Source organism: Primulina eburnea, chromosome 5 (assembly GCF_022965805.1).
Source record: "Primulina eburnea isolate SZY01 chromosome 5, ASM2296580v1, whole genome shotgun sequence".
Taxonomy (NCBI): domain Eukaryota; kingdom Viridiplantae; phylum Streptophyta; class Magnoliopsida; order Lamiales; family Gesneriaceae; genus Primulina; species Primulina eburnea.
Window position 1 is genome coordinate 32,005,225 of NC_133105.1, and position 12,832 is coordinate 32,018,056.

Sequence of the window (12,832 nt, forward strand, 5' to 3'; positions counted from 1 at the left end):
AATTTAAATGAGCCAAAATATTTTTGGTGAAAAATGGTTTTTGGGCCCTTAAGTTTAAATTTACAATTGTTGCACATATTTTCTCATAAAATAAATAATTGAAGTAGGACTTTAATTATTTATAGTAAATTGTGATTTACAAGAAATTCGATTATAAATAAATTAATTTGAAAGTAGACAAAGGAGTTTGTATACTTTGTTAATTTAATTTATAATTGTGGCGGTTAGTGATTGGATCAAGATATATAATATCGGATCAATTAATTATAGTGATAATTAATTGATGGTGTATGATATGTGATATTATGCATGAAGGATGATCAAAAGCCCAAGCCCAATTTGCTAGGTGTATGCTAGGATATTTGTGTTGAATGATTGTAATAATTATCAATTTAAAGTGGGCTTGGTTTATGGCCCGTTCCCACCCCATGAGATGTATCCCTATGTGCCATGGATATTTAATTGTAAATATTAGAATAGTGGAAGATCAAGATTGGAAGATGGTGGCCTTGGTGATTATGAAGATCGAAGACATGTAATATTGGATGCTAATGTAATAATGTAGTTGCATTGCATCCCTTGTATTTACCCTAGGATTGGACCTAGTCCCGTGTTTAGCTCACACGGGCCATTAGCTTTGGGGCAATTGATCATCCTTGTACTGTTTTCTATTTATAATATATGCATGATATGTTATAAATAATGAGTATGTGCGTTATTATTATGATAATAACAAAGTTGCATGAATCCGGCAAACATACGATCAAACATGGCGAGCTTTTAAAATAAAATTAATGATGAGATCTTTCAAAATTAAAAACCCTCATTTTGAATAAGATTCAAAATTAATATCAAGTTCGAAAAGGGGAATTATAAATTTGTTTATAATTTCCTTGTCTTCAATCGACAATGGATGCATGATGAACGCTACCCGTACTCGGGGCTCGGCTCATATTATTGAGGGGGCCCTGGGTGCCGGAAAGCTGTGACATCCATGGACATAGTGATGTGAACTACGTGGAACTCCCATGATTTCGGCTCATATTATTGAGGGAACTCATGGCGACCGTCCATTAAGGTTCAATATCGATGGGTTAGGCTTGACACGTGAAGATGAACGACGTCATATTATTGGGTCCTAATCAAACGTGAGACAAAAGTTTACGTAGAGGGTTGCATGGCGATGCAATTGGAAACTACCTTTTAGGAATTGTGATGGCCGATATTATTCGGGATCACAATTCGCTGATTGGACCTTACGTACCTACTGAGGAAAGTGTTTCCCGTTTTCACTAGAGGGTAGTGAAAATGTCAAAACAGTGGGAGCGATAATTTATAAAGTAAAAGTCCAAACTTTATATCTTATTAAATATTTTAAAATAGTCATTAACATTTATCTGTTTTACTTTTCAGTACAAATCTGTGACAATGTCATCAATTCGCAACCCGTTTTCCGTAATTCTCGAAAAACACGTTCTAACCGGACCAAACTATATCACTTGGCTAAGAAATTTAAAGATTGTCTTAAACTCGGAGAAAATCGCATACACACTGACTGAGTCGCCCCCTGCTGAGGCTCCGACCAGCTGCACTCCTGAGGAATTGCAGACCTACAAGGATTGGTGCGACCATGACTTGAAGGCGAGGGGTTATATGCAGGCTTCGATGAACGATGAGCTGCAACGGCGATTCGAGGATGCTAAGAATGCTGCTGACATTCATATGCACCTCAAGGAGCTCTTCGGTGAGCAAACTCGGCCTTTGAGGCATGCCACAGTAAAGGAGCTCATCACTTTACGCATGCGAGATGGACTTCGGTCCATGAGCATGGCCTAAAGTTGATTGGGCTCGTGGACAAGCTTGTTGGCATGGATTTGATCTTGCCATCGGAGTTGACCACGGATGTGCTGTTGCTGTCACTGCCTAGCTCTTTCGATCCTTTTGTCGTGAACTTCAATATGAACAAGCTCGAGCCCAGCCTTGAAGAGTTGGTGAACATGCTTGTGACCTTTGAGTCCACCATCAAAAAGGAGAAGTCGGTTCTTTATGTGGGCTCTTCATCTGGCACGAAGACCGGTCTACCTGGGAAGGGAAAGAAGCGTTCTTTCAAGCGCCCCAAGAAGAGCGAGCCCTTGAAGAGGCAGACTCCGAGTCCCATAGTGGCAGCCGCGCAAGCCAAGGCTGAGAAGACAGTTGACATCTGTCATCACTGCAAGAAGCCTGGACATTGGAGGCGTAACTGCAGGGAATATCTTGCGCAGAAGGGTTCTGGCAAGGGTATGTTCTATATTGAAGTAAATATCTCGATTAATTCTACTTCTTGGGTATTAGATACCGGCTGTGGCTCACATCTATGTAATGATTTGCAGGTGATGGGAAGAAGTAGGAGGCTCCGAGAGGGTGAGACCTTCCTGAGGATGGGCAATGGAGCAAGGGTTGCTGCCAAAGCCGTAGGAGATGTTTATTTAATATTGAACAATGATTTTAAGCTTGTTTTAAGAGATGTTTTGTATGTACCAGACTTGGTTAAAAACATTATTTCCATTTCTATGCTTGATTTTGATGGATTTTCTTGTTTATTTGGCAAAGGTGTTTGCAATATTTACAAGAATTAATGTTTAGTTGGTACGGGTGAACTTGAAAACAATCTCTACACCTTAAAATTAAAAGATATTCCACTTAACAATGTCCAAACGATAACAACAACAAATAAGCGCAAACAAGATACTCTTAATTCGGCACAATTATGGCATGCTCGATTAGGTCATATTTCCCTAAGAAGGATGAACAAGCTAGTGGGAGTTGGCATGTTTGATATGTCCGATATTAATGCTCTCACGACTTGTGAATCCTGTCTAAAAGGAAAGCTGACCAAAATTCCCTTTAAGGGCCATGCGGAGCGAGCCAAAGGGTTATTGGATTTGATCCATACCGTTGTGTGCGGTCCGCTTAGCATCACCACTAAGCATGGACATTCCTACTTCATCACCTTTACCGATGAATTTTTGAGGTATGGGTATGTGTATTTGATGAAATACAAGTCTGAAGCCTTTGAAAGGTTCAAAGAATTCAGAAGTGAAGTAGAGAAGCAATTGGGACGAAGCATCAAGACACTTCGATCGGATCGAGGTGGTGAGTACTTGAGTGCCGAGTTCCAAGAGTATCTTAGAGAGAATGGGATTCTCTCGCAGTGGACTCCGCCCGCTACACCACAGTTGAATGGTGTTTCGGAGCGTCGTAACCGGACTTTGATGGACATGGTTCGGTCTATGATGGGGTTCACGGAGTTACCGCCATCCTTTTGGGGATATGCACTTGAAACAGCGGCACTGTTGTTGAACAATGTCCATACAAAGGCAGTTGACAAAACTCCATATGAGATATGGATGGGTAAGCCTCCCAAGTATTCTTATCTTAGAATATGGGGGTGTCCTGCTTATGTGAAGCATACAGTGGGAGATAAATTGGATAGTCGATCCATTTTATGCTACTTTGTGGGATATCCAAGGAATTCAGTTGGATATTACTTCTATCATCCCCAAGAAACAAAGGTGTTTGTTTCTAGGAACGTAACCTTTTTGGAGAAGGAATTTCTATTGGATAGAAAAGGCGAGATGATAGAACTCGAAGAGGTTCGAGAGACACCCACAGTTGTAGAACCCACACCCAATGAGCAAAGTGAGGAGATACAAGCTCCTAGAAGATCCGAGAGGGTCTCAAGACCACCTGTGAGGTATGGTCTGCTTCTTGAAGAAGGCCATTGATGAGCCTAATCTTGGATGTGATCCAAGGACCTTCAAGGAAGCTTTATCGGATGCCGATTCATCCAAGTGGCTTGAAGCAATGGAATCTAAGATGAATTCCATGCATTCGAACCAAGTGTGGAATCTTGTGGATCCACCTGAGGGAACTGTTCCCATAGGGTGTAAATGGATTTACAAGAGGAAACTTGGGGCGGATGGGAAGGTATTGACCTTCAAAGCGCGATTGGTAGCAAAAGGGTATACTCAAAGACAAGGTGTTGACTATGAGGAAACCTTTTCTCCAGTTGCGATGTTCAAGTCCATTAGGATATTGCTAGCCATAGCTGCATGGTATGACTATGAGATATGGCAGATGGATGTGAAGACAGCCTTCCTTAATGGGGATATTAAGGAAGAAATTTACATGTCTCAACCTGAAGGGTTTACATCCATCGGAAGTGAGCATATGGTTTGCAAACTTCAAAGATCTATTTATGGTCTTAAGCAGGCATCGAGGAGCTGGAACCTCAGATTCGATAGTACAATCAAAGTGTTTGGTTTTACTAAGAATCCTGAGGAACCCTGTGTGTATAAGAAGGTCAGTGGGAGTGCTGTGACATTCCTTGTTCTTTATGTTGATGACATTCTACTCATTGGGAATGATTTAGGAATGTTGCAATCAACAAAGATATGGTTAGCAAATAAGTTCTCAATGCAGGACTTGGGTGAAGCATCTTTTGTATTGGGAATACAGATCTATAGAGATAGATCAAGAAGATTGCTTGGTCTCACCCAGTCCACATACATTGATACCATCGTGAAGCGGTTCTCGATGGATGAGTCCAAGAGAGGACATCTACCAATGTGTCATGGCGTGTCCCTATCCAAGTCTATGTCTCCCAAGACTGATGCAGAGATAGCGGCGATGACACGAATTCCGTATGCTTCGGCTATTGGTAGTATCATGTATGGGATGATATCTACACGTCCTGACGTGGCATTTGCACTAAGTGTAGTGAGTAGATATCAATCCAACCCTGGTCTTCCACACTGGAAAGCTGTGAAAGACATCCTCAAGTATTTGAGAAGGACCAATAAGTTGTTTTTGGTCTATGGGGGTGGAGAACTGAAATTGGAAGGCTATACCGACTCTAGCTTCCAAAGCGATGTTGATGACTCGAAGTCAACCTCCGGATTCATATTCATGCTCAATGGTGGTGCTGTCTCTTGGAAGAGTTCCAAGCAAGACAGTACTGCGGATTCCACCACTGAAGCAGAATATATTGCTGCATCAGCTGCAGCAAAGGAGGCTGTTTGGATTAGGAATTTCGTCCAAGAGTTGGGCGTCATTCCAAATGGAGTTGCTCCTATCCCGGTGATGTGCGACAACACGGGAGCCATAGCTCAGGCGAAGGAGCCAAGGTCTCATCAGAAGTCCAAACACGTATTGAGAAAGTACCACATCCTCAGAGAGATCGTGGAACGAGGAGAAGTGTCGATCGACAAAGTCGGCTCCGCAGATAATTTTGCTGATCCACTAACTAAGCCTTTACCAGGACCATCATTCGAGAAGCATCGCGAATCAATGGGTCTTAAGTATATGGGTAGTTGGCTCTAGTGCAAGTGGGAGATTGTTAGAGTAGGTGCACGTCGAGCCAAGTGTTGGCCGACTGTTCACGATGAAACTCTTTGTATTAAACGATCTTTATTTTAATAATATTTGAATTTATTAATTTGGCGCATCTTTATCTTTATACCCATGCGAGTTTCATAGATAAAGTCCTTGAATATACAAATAGTAGAAAGAATATGAGATGCTCATATGATGAGTATCATGAAACTCATATTTGTAATACTGTATATTCTAAACGGTTCCTAGTCGATTCAGCCGCCACTAAGAAGGATATAGGCCGCTCGAGTTAGAGACTAGTATCTGCGATGTGAGTACCATGTTTCATTGGTAGGGGACATTGTGATGTCCGAGCATGCAGATAGGTGCTCCTTGTAGAGTGCACTGAACAACCCTCTATAAAGGACTTTCCAAGTGGTTCTCACTTATCGAGTGGAAAAGTCCTAGTTTATGGTTGTACACCATTAGTCCTTATGACCCGGGACAACATTGAGACTCTATGTGCTAGCGTTTCACTTTGACTTGTTTACCGACTCTTATGGGGTCATCAGGTGGCAAGGTTGGGTGTTACGGCGAAACACATAGGAGTCGATGCATTGTAGCCGGGGATTCACCGCTTACCTACGGGTATGGATATCCTATGTGTTTTTCATGTATGTGTGGGTTGAAATCTCTGATCAGAGTATGATGGTAATTATGAAAGGGGTTTCATAGATTACACCATCGATGCAACCACAACATGACACATAGTATCGATTCATTGACAACTCTCGATAAACCAATAGTTGTCGAATCGGTCGGGATATATGAGTTGAAGGGACCGTACTGTACGCTAACCATAATTGAATGGTTCTTGCAGGCACTATCATGTGATACCTAGGGAATCACGTAAGCGATGCTGCTAGGCGTTTAACGTGATTGGTGGGTAATATCAGACTTGAGTTCTGACTTCTTACTATCAAGGAGTTGATAAATAAGAATGGAGCAATTGGGGTATGCTCGAATAAGGACATGTTTAGTCCGAATCACATGGAGATGTGAACCCACGGCTAGTCGTATCAATGAACCATTGAGGGCCACACAAGTACTGGCTTTGTAAATCCCGATGAGAAGTAAAATAGTTCAATGTGTTGAACGGCTTATAAATGTGTTTATAAGCCTAAAGAAAAATAGAAGTATGACTTCTATGAGAGAAATATAAATTTTAATTTAAGGAAGTGTTCCTAGATTAAAATTTGGCCAAGTAAATAATGTAGTTGAAAATTGTGATTTTCATAAACATTATTGGGGACTAAATTAAATTAATTCAAGTGTTGAATTAATTAAACACTAGTGAACTAGTAGAGTCCAAATAATTAAAAATAATTCAAGTGTTGAATTAATAATATTGAGTCTTGTAGAGCTCAATTAAAATAATTATTTAACTAGTGGGACTTGAATAAATTCAAGTAGTATTTAATTAATCTCAAATGTGTTTGAGATAATTAAAATTTAGTCCATGGTTTTTAATGTGTTAAAAAACCATATAATATATGTGAGACATGCTAGGGTTTGCATGCTTGGGAGGTGAAGAGACTTTGAATACTTTTTAATAAAATAATGCATGGCATGGGGATCAACTTTTTCATTTTTCCCACACCCAAGTCTAGACTTCACTCCCTCATTCCACACTCACTTGGCCGAAACCTCTTTCAAAATTCTCTCCAATTTTTCTTCTCTCTTTTGTTCTTCAAGTGTTGGAGAATAAAAGTCCTCTCATTGAAAAATCTTCTTGCTTTTCTAGTGCAAAGCAAGAAGGGATTTACATAGCTTGTGGTGGGCTTGATTTTTGAACAAGGAGTGTTCAAGGAGGTAGCTTGTAGATCAACTCATCCATACAAGAGCTAAAGTGTTTACACTTTAGTTGGTGCCATTCATCAATCTCTTGAGATTGATAGGTAAATCTCTAAACATCCTATATTTGATGTTGTTTTGTAAATATTGTGCAAAAACCATGGTGGCCGAAATTTCTTGTAGAAAATTAAAAATTTTTTACTTCCGTTGCGCTTCCGGCCACCGTAACCGGTCCGCTTTCAGAAGACTTACCTTTAGATGTCGCAGTTTGCTCATCCACTGTTTGAGTTTTCTCTTTTTCCTTCGACTCCAAAACTTTCCCGCTTTTCAACTCAATAGCCTTCACTTGCTCTTTTGGATTAGTCTCTGTGTTACTTGGCAAGGTGCCTTGCTCTCTACTTGCTATCATCTTCGCTAATTGACAAATCTGATTTTCAAGTCCCTTAATCGACGCATCCTGATTTTGAAGTCTAGTTTCAGTGGATGAAATAAACTGAGACATCATTTTCTCCAAGTTGGACTTTTCTTCTCTAGGAGGATCGGATCTGTACATCGGTTATTTGCCATATTGTTTTCCTCCTTGCGGTCGATTCTGACTGTTTTGACCGTCCCATGAGAAGTTGGGATGTTGCCTCCACCCAGGATTGTATGTGTTCGATTAAGGGTCATGCCTTGGGCGGTTTTGGACTCCCACTTGGTTCACTGGTGCCTCATTTTGCACATAGAATGGATTGTCGTCTTGACAGTCCTTCGCATAGTGTTTCCCTCCACACTTTTCACAGAATATCTCTTGAAGACGCATCGCCGTGCCACCCACATTCAAGCCGTCTATTTTCCTGTTTAGAGCATCAAGTTGTGCAGTAATAGCAGAAAAATCAGTTACCTGGTGCACTCCTGCACTTCTCCGCTGGTTGTTCCTGTCAGATTGAGGATGATAACTGCTAGCAGCCATCTCCTCCAACAACTCATATCCTTCTTCTGCAGTCTTCCTCAAAAGGTTCCCACAAGCAGCAGAATCTATCATAGTACGGTTAGGAGTAAGCAAACCGTAATAAAATGTTTGAACGACTAACCAAATGGTAACTCGTGATGTGGGCATCTTCGTAGTAGGTCCTTGAAGCGTTCCCATGCCTCATATAAAGATTCCTGATCGAATTGAGCGAATGTTGTAATGTCTGCCCGCAGCTTCATGGTCTTGGAGGGAGGGAAGTATTTGATGAGAAATGCTTTCGCCATGTCCTCCCATGTAGCGATCGAACCTACAGGCAAACAATTTAACCACGCTTTAGCTTTGTCACGTAAGGAGAAAGGAAATAAACGCAATCTAACAGCATCATCAGAAACTCCAGTGAATTTAAAAGTATCGCAGATTTCAAGAAAATCCGCAATGTGCGTGTTTGGATCATCCACTGCAGTTCCTCCGAATTGGACTGTGTTCTGAATCATCTGGATTATGGCTGGCTTGACTTCAAAGTGATTTGCCCGCACGATAGGTCTCACAATGCTAGGGCTTGCACCCTCCAACGAAGGTTGGGCATACTCCAGCATCGGTATGCGGCGTGGCATCTCGACTTGTCTATTTTCACGCTGTTCCTCCTCACGTTCTGGCTCTTGTCTCTCCATCAGTTCTTTAAGCCTCTGTTGTTGTCTTCTCCTGCGGAAGGTTCTTTCAATTTCAGGATCGAACTTATGATCCACGTCAAGTGACTTTGGCATGCACTGGAAGGGATATGTGTAATAAAATGTGAAGTGTTATCTCAAGAGAAATAAAATAATGCTAAAGAAAATAACTAAAAATAAAATTGTAGATTAACAGTCCCCGGCAACGGCGCCAAAAACTTGATCGAGCAAAACATTCACTATGATATCCTCAATAAAAATATGATTTTGTATGCTCAAAATTAATCGCATGTGCACGATGTCAAGTAATAATATAGTGTACAAGAGTACGAGTATCGTTCCACTGAAGACTGTGTTTAACAAGTATTATTTTCAGTTATTTAACATTTGGCAACGAAAATTGAGTTGTGTGATTATCCCTACTATGCTCAAATAAATATGCGATTAAAATGATTCAACAAGTAATGAATGAGAATTTAATCTAAAATGTTGAGTTAAAATTCAAGGAGAAATGGATTTGTTGGGAAACTCGGTTCACCTACCCCTCGTTAATTTATTAATTCATTCGATCGTGATCTACGCTTCCGACAGGATTTCCTAATCTATTGAACACACTCTCTCGAGCTATGCCAAACTAATTCCACTCAATGAAGTAATTAAATATCTTTAATTATTTATCACGAGCGAATCGCATTTCGATCTATAAAATCCCCTAGTTTTCGACCCTTAGGACTATGACTATCGGCACGTATCCAATTTCATATATCTATGTAAATTGTAGATCCGTGAATTCTACTACTCGATCCTATCACTCGTTATTCTCTCGAACTCACTCGTGATATGAAAACGTCGTTAAAGTTAGCTATGCTTTAATGACACGATAAAACAGTAGTAAAATCAAGAATAACGCACAACCGAAATATAAATTAATTCAAATCAACGTTGGGGTAGGATCCCCTTTAATCCCAACAAATAATAAAGTTAGCTACTAGAATTCATTGTAAAAATAAATACAACAATGTTTAAAATGAAAGAAACTAGATTAGAAATACTAGGCGAGACGAAATCTGCGAAGAACGGTGCTCGGAAAGATTCAAATCTTCAATCCTAGTGCAAAGTTCTCTCCAAAAGCTTGTGACGGCTGCAACATCAAGTCTGAATCCCTCTCAAAGTCGACCAACCGACCTTCCATAGCATTCTCCTCCCAGAATAAGGTAAGGAATCGCACACAATATCTTTCCAAAAATAGGTGGCGCTCGGGCGGTAGAAAAGTACCGCTCGAGCGCCACACCTTCTGTAAAATCTCATGGGAAGCGTGGCATTCGCGCTCGGGCGGTAGAAAACTACCGCTAGAGCACCGACCTTTCTGCATTTTTGCTCGGAAATCCACCTACCGCGCTCGGGCGGTAGAAAACTACCGCTCGAGCGCCGACCTTGCTGCACTTCATTTTCTTGACTTGGCACTTGGCTCCGATTTTTGGTTTTCCGGCCGCTTTTTCTTGCAAATTCATCATGCCCGAGTGAGATAGGATAAAATGAACAGAATCTGAATGAAATAAACGATGCGCAATGCAAAACACACACAGACTAATGCAATAAAACACGTAAAAACGACACATATCGTGCAAATATCGAGAACACTTTAGCGTGCTATTCTTAAAAAAACTTGGATTGACATTTCTATGGACTTTATTTTGGGGTTGCCTAGGACTAAGAAGGGGAGGGATTCTATCTTTGTTGTTGTGGACAGATTTTCTAAGATGGCACATTTTATAGTTTGTCATAAAACCGATGATGCTTCAAACATTGTGGATTTGTTCTTTAGAGAAGTCGTTAGGTTGCATGGTGTGGGGACCCGGACGCTAATCATCTTTGGGATTTAATTATCTATTAAGATAAAACAGGGTCTAAAAATTTTTCGTTTTAAGATATAACTGCGGAAGGTAATGGAATATAAATACTATACATGTCTGTATAAAATACATTTCAGTATTAAAGTACAACAAGCTAATTTAATGTGCAACTACTAAAGTCCAGTAATAAAACCAAGTCTACTGTAAGTCCGGAATCACCACGCTACACTCGTCTTCTCTCCTCATCATCATGACCCTGATCCAGCCCCACCTGTTGTCATGCACACATACAAAACAAAACAACAGCCGGATAACTCCGGTGAGAAATAAATCCCAGTATAAAACATGGTAAACATGTATATACATAAAATAATTCATGAAACATGCTGTCACGAATAAAATCAAAACATTAGATTTCATAAGCTATGAAATCTAATCACAACAAGCATGCACTTCAAATCAGCTAAACGTGCATATAAACAATATAAATCATACAAACATGCTATCATAACTGAAAGTAATAATGATGGGTCCCATGATCTAGGAGCCACATCCATATGAGCATGCAGTCCTAATCAAATCATGTCTAGACTCGACTCAACTATAACTCTAGCGATCCCGGGGTGAATAAGACGTCACTACCTACCCTCCAATCGGGGTAATGTACGTCTCATTCCTAGACTTCGGTCTGAGCTGTATCAACGGCGGCAATAAGAGTAATACCTACTCCTATGCTGAGATACACCGAAACGTCTAGCTATTTGACAATGCCTGTCAAAGACTCTCCTATCTTAGATGCAATGAATAAGAATCTGTAAACACAGCATAATCATATCCATAACTGAATATCTCAATTATCTTACCTGCTTGAATACAATTCTATAATCAAAGCATAATCAGGTAACAGTATAAACAATAATCTAGTATGTGATTTTATTGGGAAACTCAAATTAATCTAATTTGAGTTATGCTTCCCGAATATCACATGAATTATACCTTTGTCTTCCTGATCTGATGAAGAAGACGTCTCGAAGTCGAATTTGTCCATATCTGATCTGTCCATATCTGATCTGAAATGACAATAACCAATACACTGTATCAATGTGTAATCCAATTCACAATCTGTCTGGTCAATATCCTGAATAATCTACAATCTGATTCATATCAACAATATCACAAGACAACAGAAACCAATACTAAATCTGATCAATCTGTACCCACTGATGTTTAGATGGTATAACAATACAGTCTTGTAACCCCGTCAGTCTTAACATCCCAATTATAATATCAGAATTCCTAATAAATCTCAGTACAATCTATAACCTCAATATCTGTACACTTTAAAATGAATAACAGCATAATTCTGATAGCAATCTCAATCAAATCAACTCTAAAATTCATAACAATTATATAAACACTCTGTTTCTTATTCTGACTTCGATTCTATGATGTCTAACATGACAAGAACATCATATATGAATCCTATTCAATTCTGACCACCTCATAAGTTCAAAGCATGTCTAAACGTAACAAAACTTACGTCCAGTTGTAGCCTGTGTTGATAGGAACACGGTACTGAAGTCGGATTCTAATTCAGACGGACGGATTTCTCACAAAAGGCGTAAGGATTATTCTTTATTCTTCCTCGACTTCTTCTCGTTCCTTTCTTCTGAATTCTGAAGAGTAACATATGTATATATTTGTATACATCCCACGTTGCATGCTGAAGAAACGTGTCACCCTTGTCAAATGCCGCCTGGCGCTCGGGCGGTAATAAAATTCCGCCCGGGCGCGAGCTCAGCGCTCGGGCGGTAAATATCTGCCGCCCGGGCGCGAAGAGTTCTGTCTCCGAATTCCCCCTTGGCGCTCGGGCGGTCAAAAACTACCGCCCGGGCGCCACACTTTCTGCCCGAACCAAAAGTTGCGATGCATTGGCACTCGGGCGGTGCTTTTCTATCGCTCGAGCGCCGAGGATTCTGTCCACTTCCGTGGTTAATCATGCAACGACGCTCGATCTCGGCATAACGGTTCATTTGAGTTCTTATAACCTTAATCATGCCAATTAATCACTGTCTGATTGTATCAATTAAATCTCGGGCATTACATTTCTCCCCCTCTTAGATCTGAGTTCGTCCTCGAACTCATAAGCAATC

General features: G+C 40.4%; 1 non-coding gene across 1 annotated transcript; it reads left to right on the top strand.

Annotated features, from left to right (window-relative positions):
• Nucleotides 1-8,287: 8,287 nt before the first annotated feature.
• On the top strand, nt 8,288-8,393 carry LOC140833186 (small nucleolar RNA R71). The gene has a single exon (XR_012118320.1). It is a non-coding gene; the product is annotated as a small nucleolar RNA R71 (small nucleolar RNA).
• The last annotated feature ends 4,439 nt before the right edge of the window (nt 8,394-12,832 follow it).